This window comes from Lissotriton vulgaris, unplaced genomic scaffold (assembly GCF_964263255.1).
Source record: "Lissotriton vulgaris unplaced genomic scaffold, aLisVul1.2 SCAFFOLD_1121, whole genome shotgun sequence".
NCBI lineage: Eukaryota > Metazoa > Chordata > Amphibia > Caudata > Salamandridae > Lissotriton > Lissotriton vulgaris.
In genome coordinates, this window is record NW_028252719.1 from 10,173 (window position 1) to 26,522 (window position 16,350).

Sequence of the window (16,350 nt, forward strand, 5' to 3'; positions counted from 1 at the left end):
TACCAATAGCTATTTTGTCATTGCAACCCTGCAAATTTGCTCAGCATAGAGTTTGCAAATCGCAAAATTTCTTTTTACCTCTAACCCTAGATTCTAAAGTGCTTTTGAAACCAGCACACATCCTTTTATGGAATAGCAATTTGTTAAGCAGATACAAAGACATGCACACAGATATTATCAAACTTTGTCAAAGAAACTAATATAATGTAACTAGGAAGATTGTTCTGTCCACCTACTCAAATTTACACTGCCACCCCCGCACACAGAATTACTAACTCATGCGATTAATCGAAAGTAACCCAAAAGAGCACTTACATTCAGTACTTTCGGGCAAGGTCTGAAAAACTACACAAAAAATAGAAATAAAACAGCATGTTAAAAGTAAGACTTTCAGAAATCCTTACGTTTGCTACAATTAACAGTTAAAGAGCAACAATTATTTCCACTCAGACATTAGCATTGAGGAGAACATGAAAACGAGTAGCATTAATCATTGAAAGACAATACAATTTACCCCCATTGGCAGGAGGCCTCACAACTCTCTTGCAGGAACCCCCTATCCATAGTCCTGCTAGCCCATCACAGTTGTCCTCTTAGCTCAGTGAGGCATTTAGATTGAAGCTGTGCCCCGTAGCTGCTTTTGACCTCCAATTCTCTGTTGTCTTCACAAATGAAAACCTCTTCTACTCTTTCAAGAGACTCTGGAACAATGAGGCCTTCAAACAGGATAGGGTTGGCCGGTAGTTTAGCTTAAACCATTATTGCAATCAATGCTTGACAACAACTCCTGAGAGTAGACAATCTAGCACCTAACTTTAACAGACACCACCGAAGCCCAGTCAAATGTTTTAGTTGTAAAGGAACGTTATGCAAGGAAATTATTGGAACCTTTTTTGAACTTTTCAGGAAAGCTCATGCTTCCAGAGCATAAAATAAGTGCATAAAATAAAAAAAAAATAGGGCCCACAAAACTCAAGGAGTAGAACACTGTACCTACTATTCCAGGCCCCCATATGTTAATCTAGAATATCATGCGCTCAAGGCCAGGCTTCGAATCTTGCTTTATGAGTTCACAAACACTAATCCTTCTCCGCAGCTTGGATTCTAGAGTGTTTATGGTTGCATATTATTCTTATTAGATAACACACATGCAAATGCAGCTCCACCGCATAGGCATTTTATACATATCATTTTAAAATATTCCCTGGCTTTAAAAAAGGAAATGTTCACATATATCTCTGTTTACTAAATCACTTACAAAATCTTTTGTGCGTCTTCCATGATGGGTCCTAAGTCCCAGTCCCCATTTATTTTAGATTGGTGAGTGGTTTGTAGGAAAGTGTTATAAAGATTTCAATGCTGGTGCTTTGTTACAGGTATGTGACAATTTCATCTCAAACTTTGGATCATTTAGAGGTCAAATTGTCCTAGAAAGCCGATTTTCAGTTTTATTGATGTATATACCTAAAACACATTAGTGTACATTCAATAGATCAAAAGGAAATGATACAATAAACAGTGGGGTGTAGTACTGGAGTGGCAGCACTTTATTAATAAAAGCCAGAAATCTAAAAAAATGTTGAGTGAAGAGACATAACTTGCTGAATTGTGATCCACTCATGTGCACATGGAACAGATGTGTTTTTAGCAGTTTCCTCAAGGAATGGTGGTTTTGTTGGGCTGTTGGGGAGAAAGACAGTCCAGAGCGTGGTTCTAGCAATCCTGAAGGATTTGTTTCAGTGCAGGAGATGTTTTCTAATTCGGTGTTTCCAGCCGGACAGTGTCTTCACTCCTGCATCCTCAGTGTCTACCATCGGCAGAGGGTTAACCAGGGAAGCTAGATCTCTCAGGATAGAGCAAGGGTAAAAGCCGTGGCAAGCTGTGTTTCACAGGATGTATGGCAGTGATGCTGTCTCTTCATCTGAATGGATTGTTTACAACTGCTTCTATAACGAGTGGTTCAGGTATATCAATATCTGTACGGCATGGTCTGCAAAAACAAACTTCCCGAGCCCCACTGTGGGACCACCTTCTCTCGATTCATGGTGCACCCTGTGCACTCTTAATACTACACATATTTGCACTATAACTTTCTCTGATTCAATCATTTAACTGTTGAAAGCTTAAAATATCACTTTCAATGAACTGCAATCCCCCCCCCATGAATTCAAAGTCCTCAGAAAACCCTGTTCAAGAACAACCAAAAGAATATATTCTTCACCCAACTCTGTTAGATCCAATTAACTTTACAATAACCAATCTGCTCCCGCATTTTACCATGGCAACGCCTTGAATCCAACCCTTGTATCTACTTCACCGACACCACATTCCCCTCGCAGCATTGATCGCTTGTTTTCTGATAGCAACTTCACCCACATCACTCTTGAGGTTTCTTCCACTGCAACAAAAACTACTATGTCTATATGTTAATATATGTTCGCAACTGACCTAATCCTTATCACCATAGTCAAATCCTCAAAAAGGATCTAATTTTTTACTTCTAAAACAACAGTTTTAATGTTCACTTTCTTCTCCACAGTTTCTCCTCTACAGCTTCTTGCCGTCTTTCCTATGAAGCTTCCATCAACCCCTTTCTGATGTTGAACCACATGGGAAGGAAAGTCCAAGACCCAAGGACCTCAATAACTACAAACAGTGCCTCACAAGAATCTTAATAGTATGTGACACAGCAAATCAAATTACTACCAAGACATCAACGCCTCTGCAGTTGCACGGCCATTAGTTATTCTAAACGATTAACACTGTTCTCTGCTCAATAAAAGTCTATCCTTTCCACTAGTTAACTTTCATGTTCAATTCTGTACCCCTCATTGGCAGCACTCTAAAATATGCCTCACAACCAAGTCACTTAAACACACCAAAATTCGTCCCCAGGCTGCATACACATGTTCCTATGCTCGGGTTTCCTATCTACTCCTGTGCTGTATCCAACCCTTCCAGACCCCAAGTCATCAGGCTGTAGCGTTCCATTATTTAGAATCCTGCCTTGCATCACCACACTTTTAATTCTTTTTGTTGTATCACTGCTCACAAAAGTCATGGCTGATACTCCCGCTCCAATTGCTACTTATTTCGCAGAAACTCTTCCTTTCCAAAATACAGCAACTCCTAATGTTCTGTAGACTCTCCCACTTTTTTGCCTCCCACAGTTCACAGAGTCCTTAATATCTTGTGTTGATGCATTGTGACTAATGCATCTACTTTCACACATGTATTGAAATGTATCATCTCTACCAACCACAATCAATTTTCAAGTACTCGTTGTCTCCTCAACCTTCCAACATTGTTCGACAATTGTCACCATCATCACTATGCTCGCAATCCCTTGCATTGGCATCACTAGTGCAGGATTGGTTTGTCTCCTGACATTGCTACGCAGAGGAATCCCCAAGGCTCACCCCTCAACCTTCTACTCTTTCCACAACACATCACCTCTGTCTAGGAGGTTGTCTCCATCCTTCAATCTTCTAACAGCGCTAAGCTGACAATACGCAAATACCCAATTTTCCTCTCTTTTCCATTATGTGCCACCGACCCGAATACAAATACATGGCAGACTGATGGCTAGTCCTCATTAGATTCCTCATCACTCATGTTAAATACCTACAAACAAGATCTCATCAAATTCCTTGTGCACTCTGTGACCTTTCTGTTTTGAAAACTAGGTAAGAGTCCACATTGGAAATGAAGGAGGGCAGGGAGTTCCAAAGCTTGGCAGCCGCTACAGAGAAAGAGCGACCACCACATCTAGTCCTGCGATATCTGGGAGTCACAATTTCTTTCTGTGAGGAAGATCTCATGAGCCTCCCAGGGGTGTGCCATTGAAAGAGAGTTTTCAGGTGTTGCGCACCCTTACTACGCATTGCCTTGAATACCATGCTCAAAGCATTATAGCAAATATGCTTCCTGATCTGGAGCCAATGCAAGGAGTGAATCCCATTCCTGATAGATTGACACCGGGGACTTTTAAGAATCATCAGCACTGATACGTTCTCTACCACCTGGAGCTTGTTAAGGGAGACGGCATTGATGTTCAGGTACAGAGCGTTGCAATAGTTCATCCGAGAGGAACTAGAGCGATGATGATAGACTGATGCAGTTTGGCTGGAAGGCAAGGTAAAACCTTTCTCAGAGTCCTCAGTATATAAAAACAATTGTTCACTGTGTGGCTGGCCTGTTCGTCAAAGCTCAGACCATCATAAAAAAGGCCCCCAGGTTTTATTGCTGTCTTGACCAGGACAGGAAGAGAACCACAGACCGCTAGCCACCAGGATCCCGCCAGATGGAGTTTTGCAAACTAACTACCAGCACTTCAGTCGTGTTTGCGTTGATCCTCAGTTAGTTGTCCTTTATCCAACAGATAATGCTGGACATACACTGATTGAACCTCTCCACTACCAAATGCAGGTCATTAGAGATGGAGATGACAATTTGTGTATCATCCGCATATGAGAGATCCTGAAAGCCAAAAATTCGCACCAGATTGGCCAATAGGGTTACATAGAGATTGAAAAGAGTGTGACTCAAAGAAGAAACATGAGGCACTCCCCGAGGAAGGCTGAAAACCTCGGTTCTAACGTCTCCATAGCTGACAATCTGGGCCCTGTTTGAAATGAAAGAGTTGAGAAGCTGAATGGCAGTCCCTGCGATTCACACTTGACGCAGGCGCTGAGTTATACGCACCTGGGAAATGGTGTCAAAAGCTGCCAATAGATCTAGCATTACAAGAACTGCCACATTACCCGATTCGACCTGTGCCCGGACACAGTCAGTAGCCACAATGAGGGCAGACTCAGTGCTGTAACTAGTGCGTAATTCGTTCTGAGAGGGATCCAAGATCTCCTGTGATTCAACGTAGTTCATAATTTTTTTATTGATGAATTTCTCCAGGATCTTGACAGGGGCGGGGAGAAGATAGATTGGACAAAAATACTTCAGATCTTGGGGGTCAGCATTGGGTTTTTTGAGAAGCAGTGAAACAATGGCTTCCTTTCAGATGGCCGGGTAAAAGCCAGATTGCAGTGTGGCAATAAACACTTTGTGTAGGAAATTGGCAACTGGGGCCAATTTAACTAAGGAAGGCATGCACGTGTCGAATGGAGCGCTCAATTTCAGTTCCAGCAAAAGTTCCTTCTTTTGTTGAAATGTAATCTGTAAAAAGTGGTAAAGAGATTCTTCCCAGAGTCCTGAGTAAGGTCCCTAGACAGGTCCTTAGACAGTTTGAAGTCAAACTCAGGGGAAGGGGAGGAACTGGCCAGAACGAAATTTGGGAGAAGGCCAGATAATCTCCCACACAAAGGCTGGCACAAGGTATAAATGTGGCATCTTCAGAACCTCTTGTCAAAACACTCCTGGACCTGTGGAAGATAGAAGATTCAGAAAAAGGGCTGCCCTGCCTTCAAACAAAGGAAAATTGGACTTGCTTTACTTGAAACTTGGCTCTAAAGAGTGATAATAATTACAGTTCTTGACCTCTCATTTGAGCTACAGGTACTCAACAAGCTTACAGAGGCCTTCCTGCAACTGCCCAACTGACAGCACCATCTGGTCTCACCTGGACCTGCCTAAGCCCTGCTGTTGGCCTCTACTGGAGAGAATCCTGATCCCCAAGAGGTGCCCTCCAGGTCCTTGATTCTTGGCTGGCATCAGAGTATGCTCCTTCTGAAGAAAAGCTGAAGTTGCAGAAGGTTTTGGCTCCTAGCAGCCGCAAAGTGACCTCTTTGCACCAAGAATCGTCAGTATGAGACTCTCGTCAAAGTGAAACTCCAGCAGGGCCTGCTATTTGCGGTGACTGTGACCATCTACAACTGCCACTGCAAAACCTGCCCTTCACGTTGACAATGACAGCTCGGGTTGACCACCACCGCAAACTCTAGCAACTACCAGATCTTTGTGCTACAACAGCGACCGTACGCTGCTCCAGACCGGGTCCTTGCACTGGCAAAGACCTCCTTGCAGCCCCTGCCAATGTGAATGGAACTCTTCGCATTGATTTGAGAAGGTAATTCTTAACAGGATGAACCCGATGCCTTTATCCGACCTCCAGTCCATTGCAGCCTGCTTTCAATTCTCACTTTTCCACGTCCTGCACGAGCAGATAACCCGAGTGGTGATTTGTGTTTTTTTAAGCTATTTTCACCTGAAATTTTACAAAACTCAATCTACTGTTTAGCATTTTGTCATTTTAGTGTCATTTTATTTATTAAAATGTACTCTATTTTTCAAAATTGGTTTGGGATGTTTCTTTTTGTTGTCTTTTCTCTTTTTTACTTTTTGAGTGCTACATAAATACTTTACACATTGCCTCTAAGTTACACCTCGCTGGTTTGGGTCAAGCTACCAGAGGGATAACCACAGGTTTATATATTGACTTTTATGGTTCACCCTGAACAGAAATTAGTTTATTATTTGAGTGTAGCTTCCACCCCTCTAAACAAATAACCCAATTTCTTACAGGAACTGATTCCTGTAACAGGAGCCCAACTGGACAACAGTATGACTTCCTCTTGAACAAAAAATGCATTTAAAAAATGTAATTAATTTATTTTTTGTTGAGTCAAAAGTAAGCATGTAAACAAGCAATGCTTTATATAGCAACACCACCTTGGTACATAATTTCATACAAGGGTTTGTGGGTAACATACTGATTATTGCATGCCAGATTCACAACCGCTTTTTATTGAGTGATATATACAGGCTTGATAAACATTTAGCAATTAACAAATTAGACGATAAGTATGAATTAATATATACATATTTCCATCATTCTTAAAAAATAATACATTTGTAAAAATAAAGGAAAACTGAAATTGTTTACAGTACCAGTGCCAGTTGTTTCAGCAGAGAAGACTATTGTTAGACTTGAGGTGGATTCTGTTTCTAGAAGCAAATCAGAAATGCACCAAATTAGCTTACCCTTATGGTTGTGTAACTTTACTTGCTACAAATAAGCAGCTAATGATTTTACTACCAAGTCTAACTTTTCAAACTGTAGCCCCCTTCCCATTCTTAACACTGCAGGATGTGTGTCCCACTCTTTTTCCACCACACCGCGTGCTTTGCTCTCACTACTTGCACCACCATGCACCATTTGTCCTCATAAAAGAGCACTGCTTAGACCTTTGAGTGACTTACAGCACTACATAAACAGCAAGAGGATTACAAGTGAATGGAAACTTTGGAGAGGAATGGACAATCCTTCATGGCTTTCCTCAAATATGGGAAATAGTTTTTGCTATGCTCGCTAGGGAAGAGGCATGTCATTCGAAGATTCACAATCATGAATGTGAAATTTCGGGGAGCAGATCAGACATAAATGAAAGGTGAAAAAGCTATGATGATTTCATCACTTTAGGCCCTGTGTCAATGCTGCACCCTTGTTGTCCCCACAATGTGCAGCGCTGAAGCCACTGCTGCATCTGCTGCCTTCTGCAGTTGCACAGCTGTATTGCTGTCAGTCTCCAATCCCTGTGCTTGCCTCACCAGACCCCTGCCTTTGAAGCACAGAAATTGTGACAAAATGAAAACAAAATGTAAAGGCATCTTTACTGCTTAGTCAACTTCTGAACTCCTGCATGGGTAGTTGGGGGTGCTACATCGCTTCCAGCCAGGGTTGTAGCTTCAGGGGGCTGTTTGGGGTGTTACACCCCCATAAAAAATGCATTTTCAGATGAATAGTTGGGTATAGGTGCTTTCAGTTGGGTATGGTAAGGTGTCTGTAGGATCTCACCAGGGATTTTTGGATGCATACACTTACAAAGACATACTCACTCTCTCACTAATCTATGTTTTGAAAGACCTAGTGTGTATTTTACAAAAGATTGTGTTTCTCTCAATTAGTTCTCCTATTAATACGTATTCCTCTCCCTTCCCACTGCCTCTTAACCCGCACTCATGCACCCTGCTGCTGCGATATGTATTTTAACATTATATGCCAGCATGATAGTCGGATAATCTGATGCTCACTCCCCCCAATGTTTCTGACAGAGCTTCGCACCTGCCCCCAGCCCCCCTACTTCCAGCACCTTTGCTTTCCATCCTTTTCCGTAAGGACTGAAAACAGGTCCTTTCGCTGTTAAAAGTACATTTTACTGCTTGAATCTGTGAGGGAGCAAGGAGCCGGGACTAACAGCGGCAATGTGATGTAAAGGGGCGCCTCTTTGTACCCGTTAACAAGTTCTTCTCCCAAACACTGGCTCATGGGGTAACAGAGTCACCTGGATCAGCACAGCAATGAAACACTAATGTCTGTACTGACCATCCTTCTTCTATAACTTGCCCGCTGTCCCCACCATTATTAACCTAATCTTATAACTTAAAACTACCTGATCTATGCATCCTTTTTCCATTCCTCACTTGAAATTGCAAATCTTGTCAGTTTATCTCATGTTCCTTTTTGGTTTTAAGTGCATTTTCTTCAATTATGTCCATTAATTAAAACATACATGAACAATTAAATAATTAAATACACAAATAAATAAATACTCAGACAAAAGAACAGAAAAAGGATCTTGGGATTCTACTGGAACACACACCCCATCTAAAACATTCATTTTTGAGCGTAGCTAAAAATGCTATTGAGGAGATTTCAACAGCTTTAATGGAAGAGGGTTTTCTAGTACTGCATGGCAGTCATGTCTGGCCTCTTACTAATCTGAATCAAATCCTAAAAATACGCCTGTGGCAACAAGTTAGCAACCTGATGGATCCTGGATGTATTCATGGAGGAGAAAGCTGGGCTTTGCTGCTTGCCAAAGTGTATTGTTTGAAACCACATTTAACAACGAGGTTGAGTCTCCGAGGTGGAATAAGAATGAGGTGTTGCCGAATTCCCAAATAGAGTGCTCACACGTTTGCAAGATAATGCAGGGAAATTAAAAACACTACACCCTGATGTGAGAGAAAGGCTGCAGCTTGGAATGGAAGAATGAGAGCACATTTTAGCCATTGTTGAGTTGGTGAAAAAGGTTATCAATCAGTGAAAGCCAACTATTTCAGGAGGGAATAGCTGCCACGTGTGAAGGCCCCAGCCCCTGGCGCTACAGAGACCTCAGCATCTTTTACAACCATATCTCATGGATACAGCAGCATTAGAGATTTAATGACCACCAATTACACTGCAGTACTCTAAGTCAAAGGAGTAGGTATACGGCCCAAGAGAAGGTCACAGCCCTCCTTCTAGTGATTCCAGCAACAACCATCACACCCCACCCGCAATCTCCCGTGTATCTCTCAGCTTTGCAGCCTCCACAAATGGAGACAAAACATCCTACATTATTCCTGCATCTGAGGGAGGATTCCACTAAGGGAGATATCATATGTCTCCACTTCAGGAAAGAAACAAGGAAGGAATGGAAAACGAAAATGGCTGAAGACGTTATTAAATTGGTCTGTCAGGAGAGGTAAAGGGGCCATGACAGCTATGAGTATAAGCCTATGTTAGGAATTTCTTGAAAGCCCTAGATACAGATTAGGGAATTCCAAAACTAAAGAATGGATTGGTAAATTCCCTTGCTATGAATTGCAATGGAAACCAGGCTAGTAATTCCTGGGGCACCAAAGCGCAAGGGGGCTAGGCACACACCAGTTAGATTCAGAGGGTCACATCATAATCAATATTAGCCGAATCAGCTTAAAGTCACATTGCCTAGCAACATCTTACTATAATGTTGCTGCTTTCCCTTGGGCAAAATTCAGCCTTTGGGGTCCTGCATGTTTCTTTTATTTTCCCTTCTTTGGTTTCTCTCGCAGAGTCTCCCTTTATTCTTTCTAGTTGTGTGTTTGCTCTTATCTCTGTTTGTACTTCTCCCATTAATTAGGGTATTTCCTTGTTACTCCAGTGCTCCTCAATGTCATTATGAAGAAGATGACAAGTATGCACATGTGTATACATCATGATTATTACCTTATAATTATGGGGGATAGGATTTACCTTGCATACCTGACAATGCCTCAGCTGGCTCTGTCACATCACGTTGGTCTTAACTACTTGCCATAGCCTTCCTTGCTGGTTTGGTCCATTGTACAGCCGGCCATGAGGCAATGAGGCCCTGATGTAGTGCCTATTCTATGCTCTATGTAGCTGATGTGCCTTATTTCAATTTCTCTTCATAAGGTATAACCCCAGTAATGTATGTCACTGGATTCTTGCGTGATATTGCTGTGGAGTTTTGGGATGCACATTTGAGTTCTACCACTATCCACTCAAAACCCAACAGTCTACGATATATAGAGAATAATGTTGATTACTCTTAAGAATAGAAGGGAAGAGAATGACTACACAAAGTAAGTTTCAAAGGAGAGGAAAATATTTAAAATGAATAAAAGGGCTATGAAGATTTCAGGAAGAGTTCAGAACCAGGAGAGGGACCTACATTAGCCAATACTGCCCTTCCCGCTATAGAGGTAAGAGAAAGTCCTATAAACCAAAGGCAGGATGTAAATACATCACAAGAAAGGGCTCAGAAAGCAAAAGACTAACAAGAAGGTGCTACCTGTTTTGCCCTCTCTACTTTTCGTAGTTCTGTTTGAGGAAGCTATTGTTGACAACACTGGTTGATTTGAGAAGTCCTGGAACAGCAAAATATGCACATCGACAGAGGCTCCCTACTGTTGTATTGACTGGAGTGGGAATAGTAAATATTACTCCTCTGCAAACCAACACTTTCCCTACTGTTGCGCTCATTTAAGTGGGAATATAAAAAATGTTCTCTCCGCAATCCAACACTTTCCCTATTGTAGTACTGAGTGGAGTGGGAATAATACATTTCACCCCTCCGACATCCAACACTTTCTGTACTGTTGCATTGACTGGAGTGGGATTTGTAGATTTTACCCCTCATGAGAGCGTCATTTGGGTCCCAATTACGATTTTTTGGTGGAGCGGTTGTGCAGAGGTGAAAACCGCCATTCTGCTGCTCTGCCGAAGATCACTGGTGCCAGCCTGCCAAATTATGACTTTTAAGTAGTCCGGCAGGTGGGTGCAGCAGTGCCTTTGAAAGATGCACTGCAACGGCGCCACACTACAAGGTTTCTGCACGCCATGGACTCAAAAGTCCATGCTGTGCAGGAACCTATATTCATGCACACAGGAGAGCACATGGTATGACCCTCTGTGTGCATCCATGTGTGGTTGAGGCAAAGGGGGGCCCTGTAGGGCCCACTTTGTTTTCTCTCTTCTAAGGTTTACATGGAGTAAGAACCTCCATGCAAACCCTGGAGGAGAGGAAATTCGTAATATGTTTGGCAGGACTGAGGTGGTCCAGCCAAGCATATTGCAGCCTCTGACCTTTGCTGCAATGCCAGGGAATGGCGGTTCCCTGGCAGAACCAGCGGTCTCAGGACGGTCCGACCGGCCAACTCCTAGTGGGGAGGTCGAACCACGGGTGCGGAAGTGGCTGGATCCACCACACCTCTGCCATCACAAGTCTGCCAGTTCTTGGACCTTCAGACTCGTAATCGGGTCATTTGTTTACTATTTATAAGTTGTGGTGGGAATAGTATATGTATTGATTGATTTTTTTTGTAGTTTACCTCATACTGTTTAAAGTTATATTAATATGTTTTAGGTTATTTAAAATTATAATATGCATAATTATTAATGGATTTAATATTTTATTTATTTTTTGTAAATTCTAAATTTATATTTTGTTTGAGTTTTTTATTTGTAATTACAATGGTATTTTTTTTAGTATTTTATGTTACTGGATATATGTATATATATCATATTATTACATAAAAAAGGTATTAAAAATAATATAAATTACAAATATTAAGTTAGTAATATTTTTAAATTATATATATATAAATAAAATATGTATATTAATATATATGTTTGTTTTAATTTTTGAAAATAATAATTGTTATATTAAAAATATATGTTATATTTTATTTTGATTATATTAGTATTATCATTTATTCTCATCAATGTTTATTATTTAAATGTATATATGTTTAAAAAATGATATGTTAGACAAATATGTATTCTACCTTTGTTGCTGGAAGAGAATTGGCCAATTGTTTCTATTGTGGATGTAAAGCTTTTGTGTTTGGAACGCTGGCGTTTGTGACAGCTTCTAAGGCTTGGACTGGAAGCACGACATTAATGTGTTTTTCTCTGAGCCAAAGATCTTTCTCTCACTACAGCAGTCTGTACCGTCCTCAGAATTGTTTCTGTCGGTGAAAAAATGCATCTCTGTATAGTTGTACAAATGTGATTTATATGCGATAAGTACCTTGTCTCCTTTATTGAATGTGACATAGGTGCACCCTGATGCAACTGCAATTATACGGATCACCAGGCTGATGGTGTTATCGCATGTGTGTAAGTGTTTAGAAGTTAGCATGTCAGCTTGTACTGAGCCTAGGATTTATGTGTGGTCAATTGTCCAATGTGCGCTTGAAAAGACTGGATGAATCAAGTCATAGAATGGTTTTACCCATTCTACATAGTCTGGAACTTATGTTCAACCAAAATGTAGGAAACCCAGTACTGATTACAGTTCCTTCAATATGTTTGGTGTTTGTAGAAGTGCACACTTCTTGAGGACATATGTTTTGAGGCTTCTGCCTTCACTTCACAACTCGCACCATAGGAACAGGACACTGAGGCAGGTTATTTTTGATTTTCTTGAAATTAAATTTGTAGCCCATGTGAGCAACTCCCAATATTATGTGATCCGCTCTAGTCAAGGGAGGTCATTATCCATTAAAGATATGTCATTGACATAGGACAATGCCTGGTCATCAAACTCTTGTAAAGGTTCTGTAACCTGGGCTGAAAACAACTCTGGGCTGTTCCTATACCCCTGGGCAATTGATAGAACTGCTTAAGAACCTAGAGCGCTGAATGCAGTCAAGTGCCTGTTTTTAGACTTTAGACAGAAAATCATTTGAAATGTCTAAGGTAGTTTTGTATATTTTCTGCACTATGTTGTTCATTTGTGCAGCGCTGTGAGGTTTTGTACAACAAAAACGCGAAGTGGTGTTCAAGTGCCTGCAGTCTAACACTGAACAGTATGAGTAGTCTGGTTTCATTACTGGAAACAAATGATTACCCATAAGGGAGATGCAACTCTCAAATATACCTTGGTAATCAATTTGAGGATTCCTCTAACTTGATTTTTAGCCTCATGTATAATGGGGTATTGTCATTGAAGATGTCCACTTGACCTCACTGGTATGATGGTATAAGGGGAACTTTCACCCCTCCCCACATGGTTGCATTATGCGACTAAGGTCCACTCCTTGCTGTATGAATGTTTAACTGTATCTGGGAATAGTTTGGAAAAAGCAGGTACAACTATAATTTCTCCTTTAGGCAGTCCCTAACAAACTCTTGTGGCCAATCCTTTTCAGCCAAGAGAATCTCATAGCCAAATCGCAAGTTCTCCCAAAAGAGAACATTAATGGTGTATTGCATATACCCCTACATTTGGAGTTGCATTTCATATAATTAATATAGGAAACTTGGTCTCCTATCTGGTGTTTCCACCTGGATATAGTCACTTGTTGCTACTGCCACCAGACACTCAACTAGATTCTGTCAAACTGGTGTGACTTCTGCTGCGCTGTTTAGCATGGTTAGAGCCCACTTTCCACTCGGAAACAGTGTCCTCAATATTTAGGGCAGGCTTGACTTTGATGCCAGCTATCTTCTTCTTTTTGAATTGAGGATTGGACTGTTTAGGTTTGTCTTCCTGATTTATTATGTACTCAGTAGAGGATTGTGAGTCCTGCTTCAGTTTCACTGACTCTTCTGATCTGCACTGTGACCGTCCTCATCTTTCCAAGCATTTTTCAAATGAATCCTGAAAGGTTTGAGAGGAACGTGCATCAGGACCCTGAAACCTATCAGGTGTTTCAATATTATCACGGGCACGTAGGTTGTAGCATTTTTTAGTGGACTACTGTTGAGGAGATCTGTCCCGTGATTTAAAGCCTGAATATGATTTTGGTGGTCCATCGGACTACCAAACTCGTGGTGGCATGCAGGAATTGATGCACTGGCAGTCTGACCACCACATTCCATGCACGGCGGTCCCATACCGCAGAACCACTGGGAATCCATGATCTCTGCTTTGGCATGGAGGTCTGGCCCAGCAATATGCTGGTGGCGCCTTTGCAGCACCACCAAGCATATTATCAGATTCCTAACAGCCACAGTTTTCATGGCAGTGAGCCCACCATGAAAAATGTGGCTGTGAGGAAACTAAGGGGGCCCCCTGTTGCCTCAGGACCAGGAGATGCATGCAGGGGGCACATGATGTCTCCCCTGTCTGTACTCACCCCCAGTTCCTGGATGGCTTGGACTTCATAGTCCATGTCCAGCAGGAATGTGCTTGGCGTTCCCATTGTGGTGCCTTTCTAACAGGCACTGCCGTATGACAACCAATGCACCGCCCGCCAGACCACGAATTAACTAGTAACCTGGCTGGCAGTATGTGGATGTGTTTGGCAGCCTGAGAGCAGGGCAATGGTGTGGTGTGGGAGTCTGCTCTCACACAGCCAAACTTAATCAGCCCTTAGTCTTTCCTTTATTTTTCTTATCATCCCACTTCTTCTTAGTAGAAGAGTCTGATGCCTGCTTCGAGGTACCCTTCCAGAAATACTCTTAATTTGTGGTTTACTAGGTCTAGCTCCCAAATTATCTATAATTATCTCTTTTTGAATAGGTTTCTTTCTAGGCTCCTGGAGCCAAATTTATGAGTTGTTGGTGTACTGCCAATTCTGCTGCTTCCCCTTTAATGTTACTTAACATTATGGCCGATAATGCGGCAAAGTTGTTCATCAATTTCATCAATTTCATCCCCAAATCCAAGCAAGGGCTGCCCGTACTCATTTTGGATCTGTTTAAGCACCTCTGTCAAAACAGCTAATGAGAGTGTACCATGTGTTGTGGTCAAAATGCAGCAAATACTGTGCCCCAAGTGGCACAGTCTTCCACCGGGAAAGCCATCCCCATTGGCAGGCATATTGTGAGTATTCTGTTTTCTGAGGTCCCATAAGGAGAAATGCTGGTTCAAGCTGATTTGTTTTTTTGTGCAGTCCAGAGCAGCATTTCCACCTGCCTGATGGGAAGTTCACCAATGACTGCATTGATAGTCAATACACTAATTCCAGGCGTACCCAATTGTAGTTGCACATCTTGAGCAGCCTTTGCAGGATTTTTATTGCCATTGTTCTTATGATAAATTGTGTCAAACATTTAAATTTTCTAACCAAAGGGGGTTGCAACTGAGAAATTTGGAAGGACCCATCAACAAGGTATAAATGTGGCATCTTCAGAACCTTTCGTCAAAACACTCCTGGGCCTGCGGAAGATACAAGATTCAGAAAAAGGGCTGCCCTGCCTTCAAACAAAGGAAAATTGGACTTGCTTTACTTGAACCTTGGCTCTAAAGAGTGATAATAATTACATTTTCCTGACCTTTCATTTGAGCTACAGGTACTCAACAAGCTTTCAGAGGCCTTTCTGCAACTGCCCAACTGACAGCACCATCTGGTCTCACCTGGACCTGCCCAAACCCTGCTGTTAGCCTCTACTCCTAGCAGCTGCAAAGTGACCTCTTTGCACCAAGAATCGTCAGTCTGAGACTCCCGCCAAAGTGAAACTCCAGCAGGACCTGTTGTTTGCGTTGACAGTGACCATCTACAACAACTGTCAATGCAAAACCTGCACTTCACGCTGACAATGACAGCTCGGGTTGACCACCAACGCAAACTCTAGCGACTACCAGATCTTTCTACTACAACAGTGACCATACGCTACTCCAGACCTGGTCCTTGCACTGGCAAAGACCTCCTTGCAGCCCCTGCCAATGTGAATGCAACTCTTCGCATTGACTTGAGAAGGTAACTCTTCAACAGGATGAACCTGATGCCTTTATCTGACCTCCCGTCCATTGCAGCCTGCTTCCAATTCTCACTTTTCCAAGTCCTGCGCGAGCAGATAACCCGAGTGGTGCTTTGTGGTTTTTTGCGCTATTTTCACCTGAAACTTTAAAAGCTCAATCTACTGTTTAGCATTTTGTCATTTTAGTGTCATTTTATTTATTAAAATGTACTCTATTTTTCAAAATTGGTTTGGGATGTTTCTTTTTGTTGTCTTTTCTCTTTTTTACTTTTTGAGTGCTACATAAATACTTTACACATTGCCTCTAAGTTACACCTCGCTGGTTTTGAGTCAAGCTACCAGAGGGATAACCACAGGTTTATTTCCATTTCCAATCTTTATTTCGACCATTCGGTCATAAAAGATGCACATAATACATAAAATCACATGAAACTTGTCATCACAAATAAAACATCAGTACATGAATTAAAAAAGCT

At 41.7% G+C, this 16,350-nt stretch overlaps 1 long non-coding RNA gene across 1 annotated transcript in view; it reads right to left on the reverse strand.

Moving 5' to 3' along the window:
- Positions 1–315: 315 nt before the first annotated feature.
- LOC147662062 (uncharacterized) overlaps positions 316–16,350 on the reverse strand; it is a 107,202-nt gene continuing 91,167 nt past the window's right edge. The window contains exons 3-4 of the long non-coding RNA XR_015305988.1: positions 6,844–6,900; positions 316–345 (exon numbers count right to left, since the gene is read on the reverse strand). This is a non-coding gene — a long non-coding RNA (uncharacterized LOC147662062). The remainder of the gene's footprint in view (positions 346–6,843; positions 6,901–16,350) is intronic.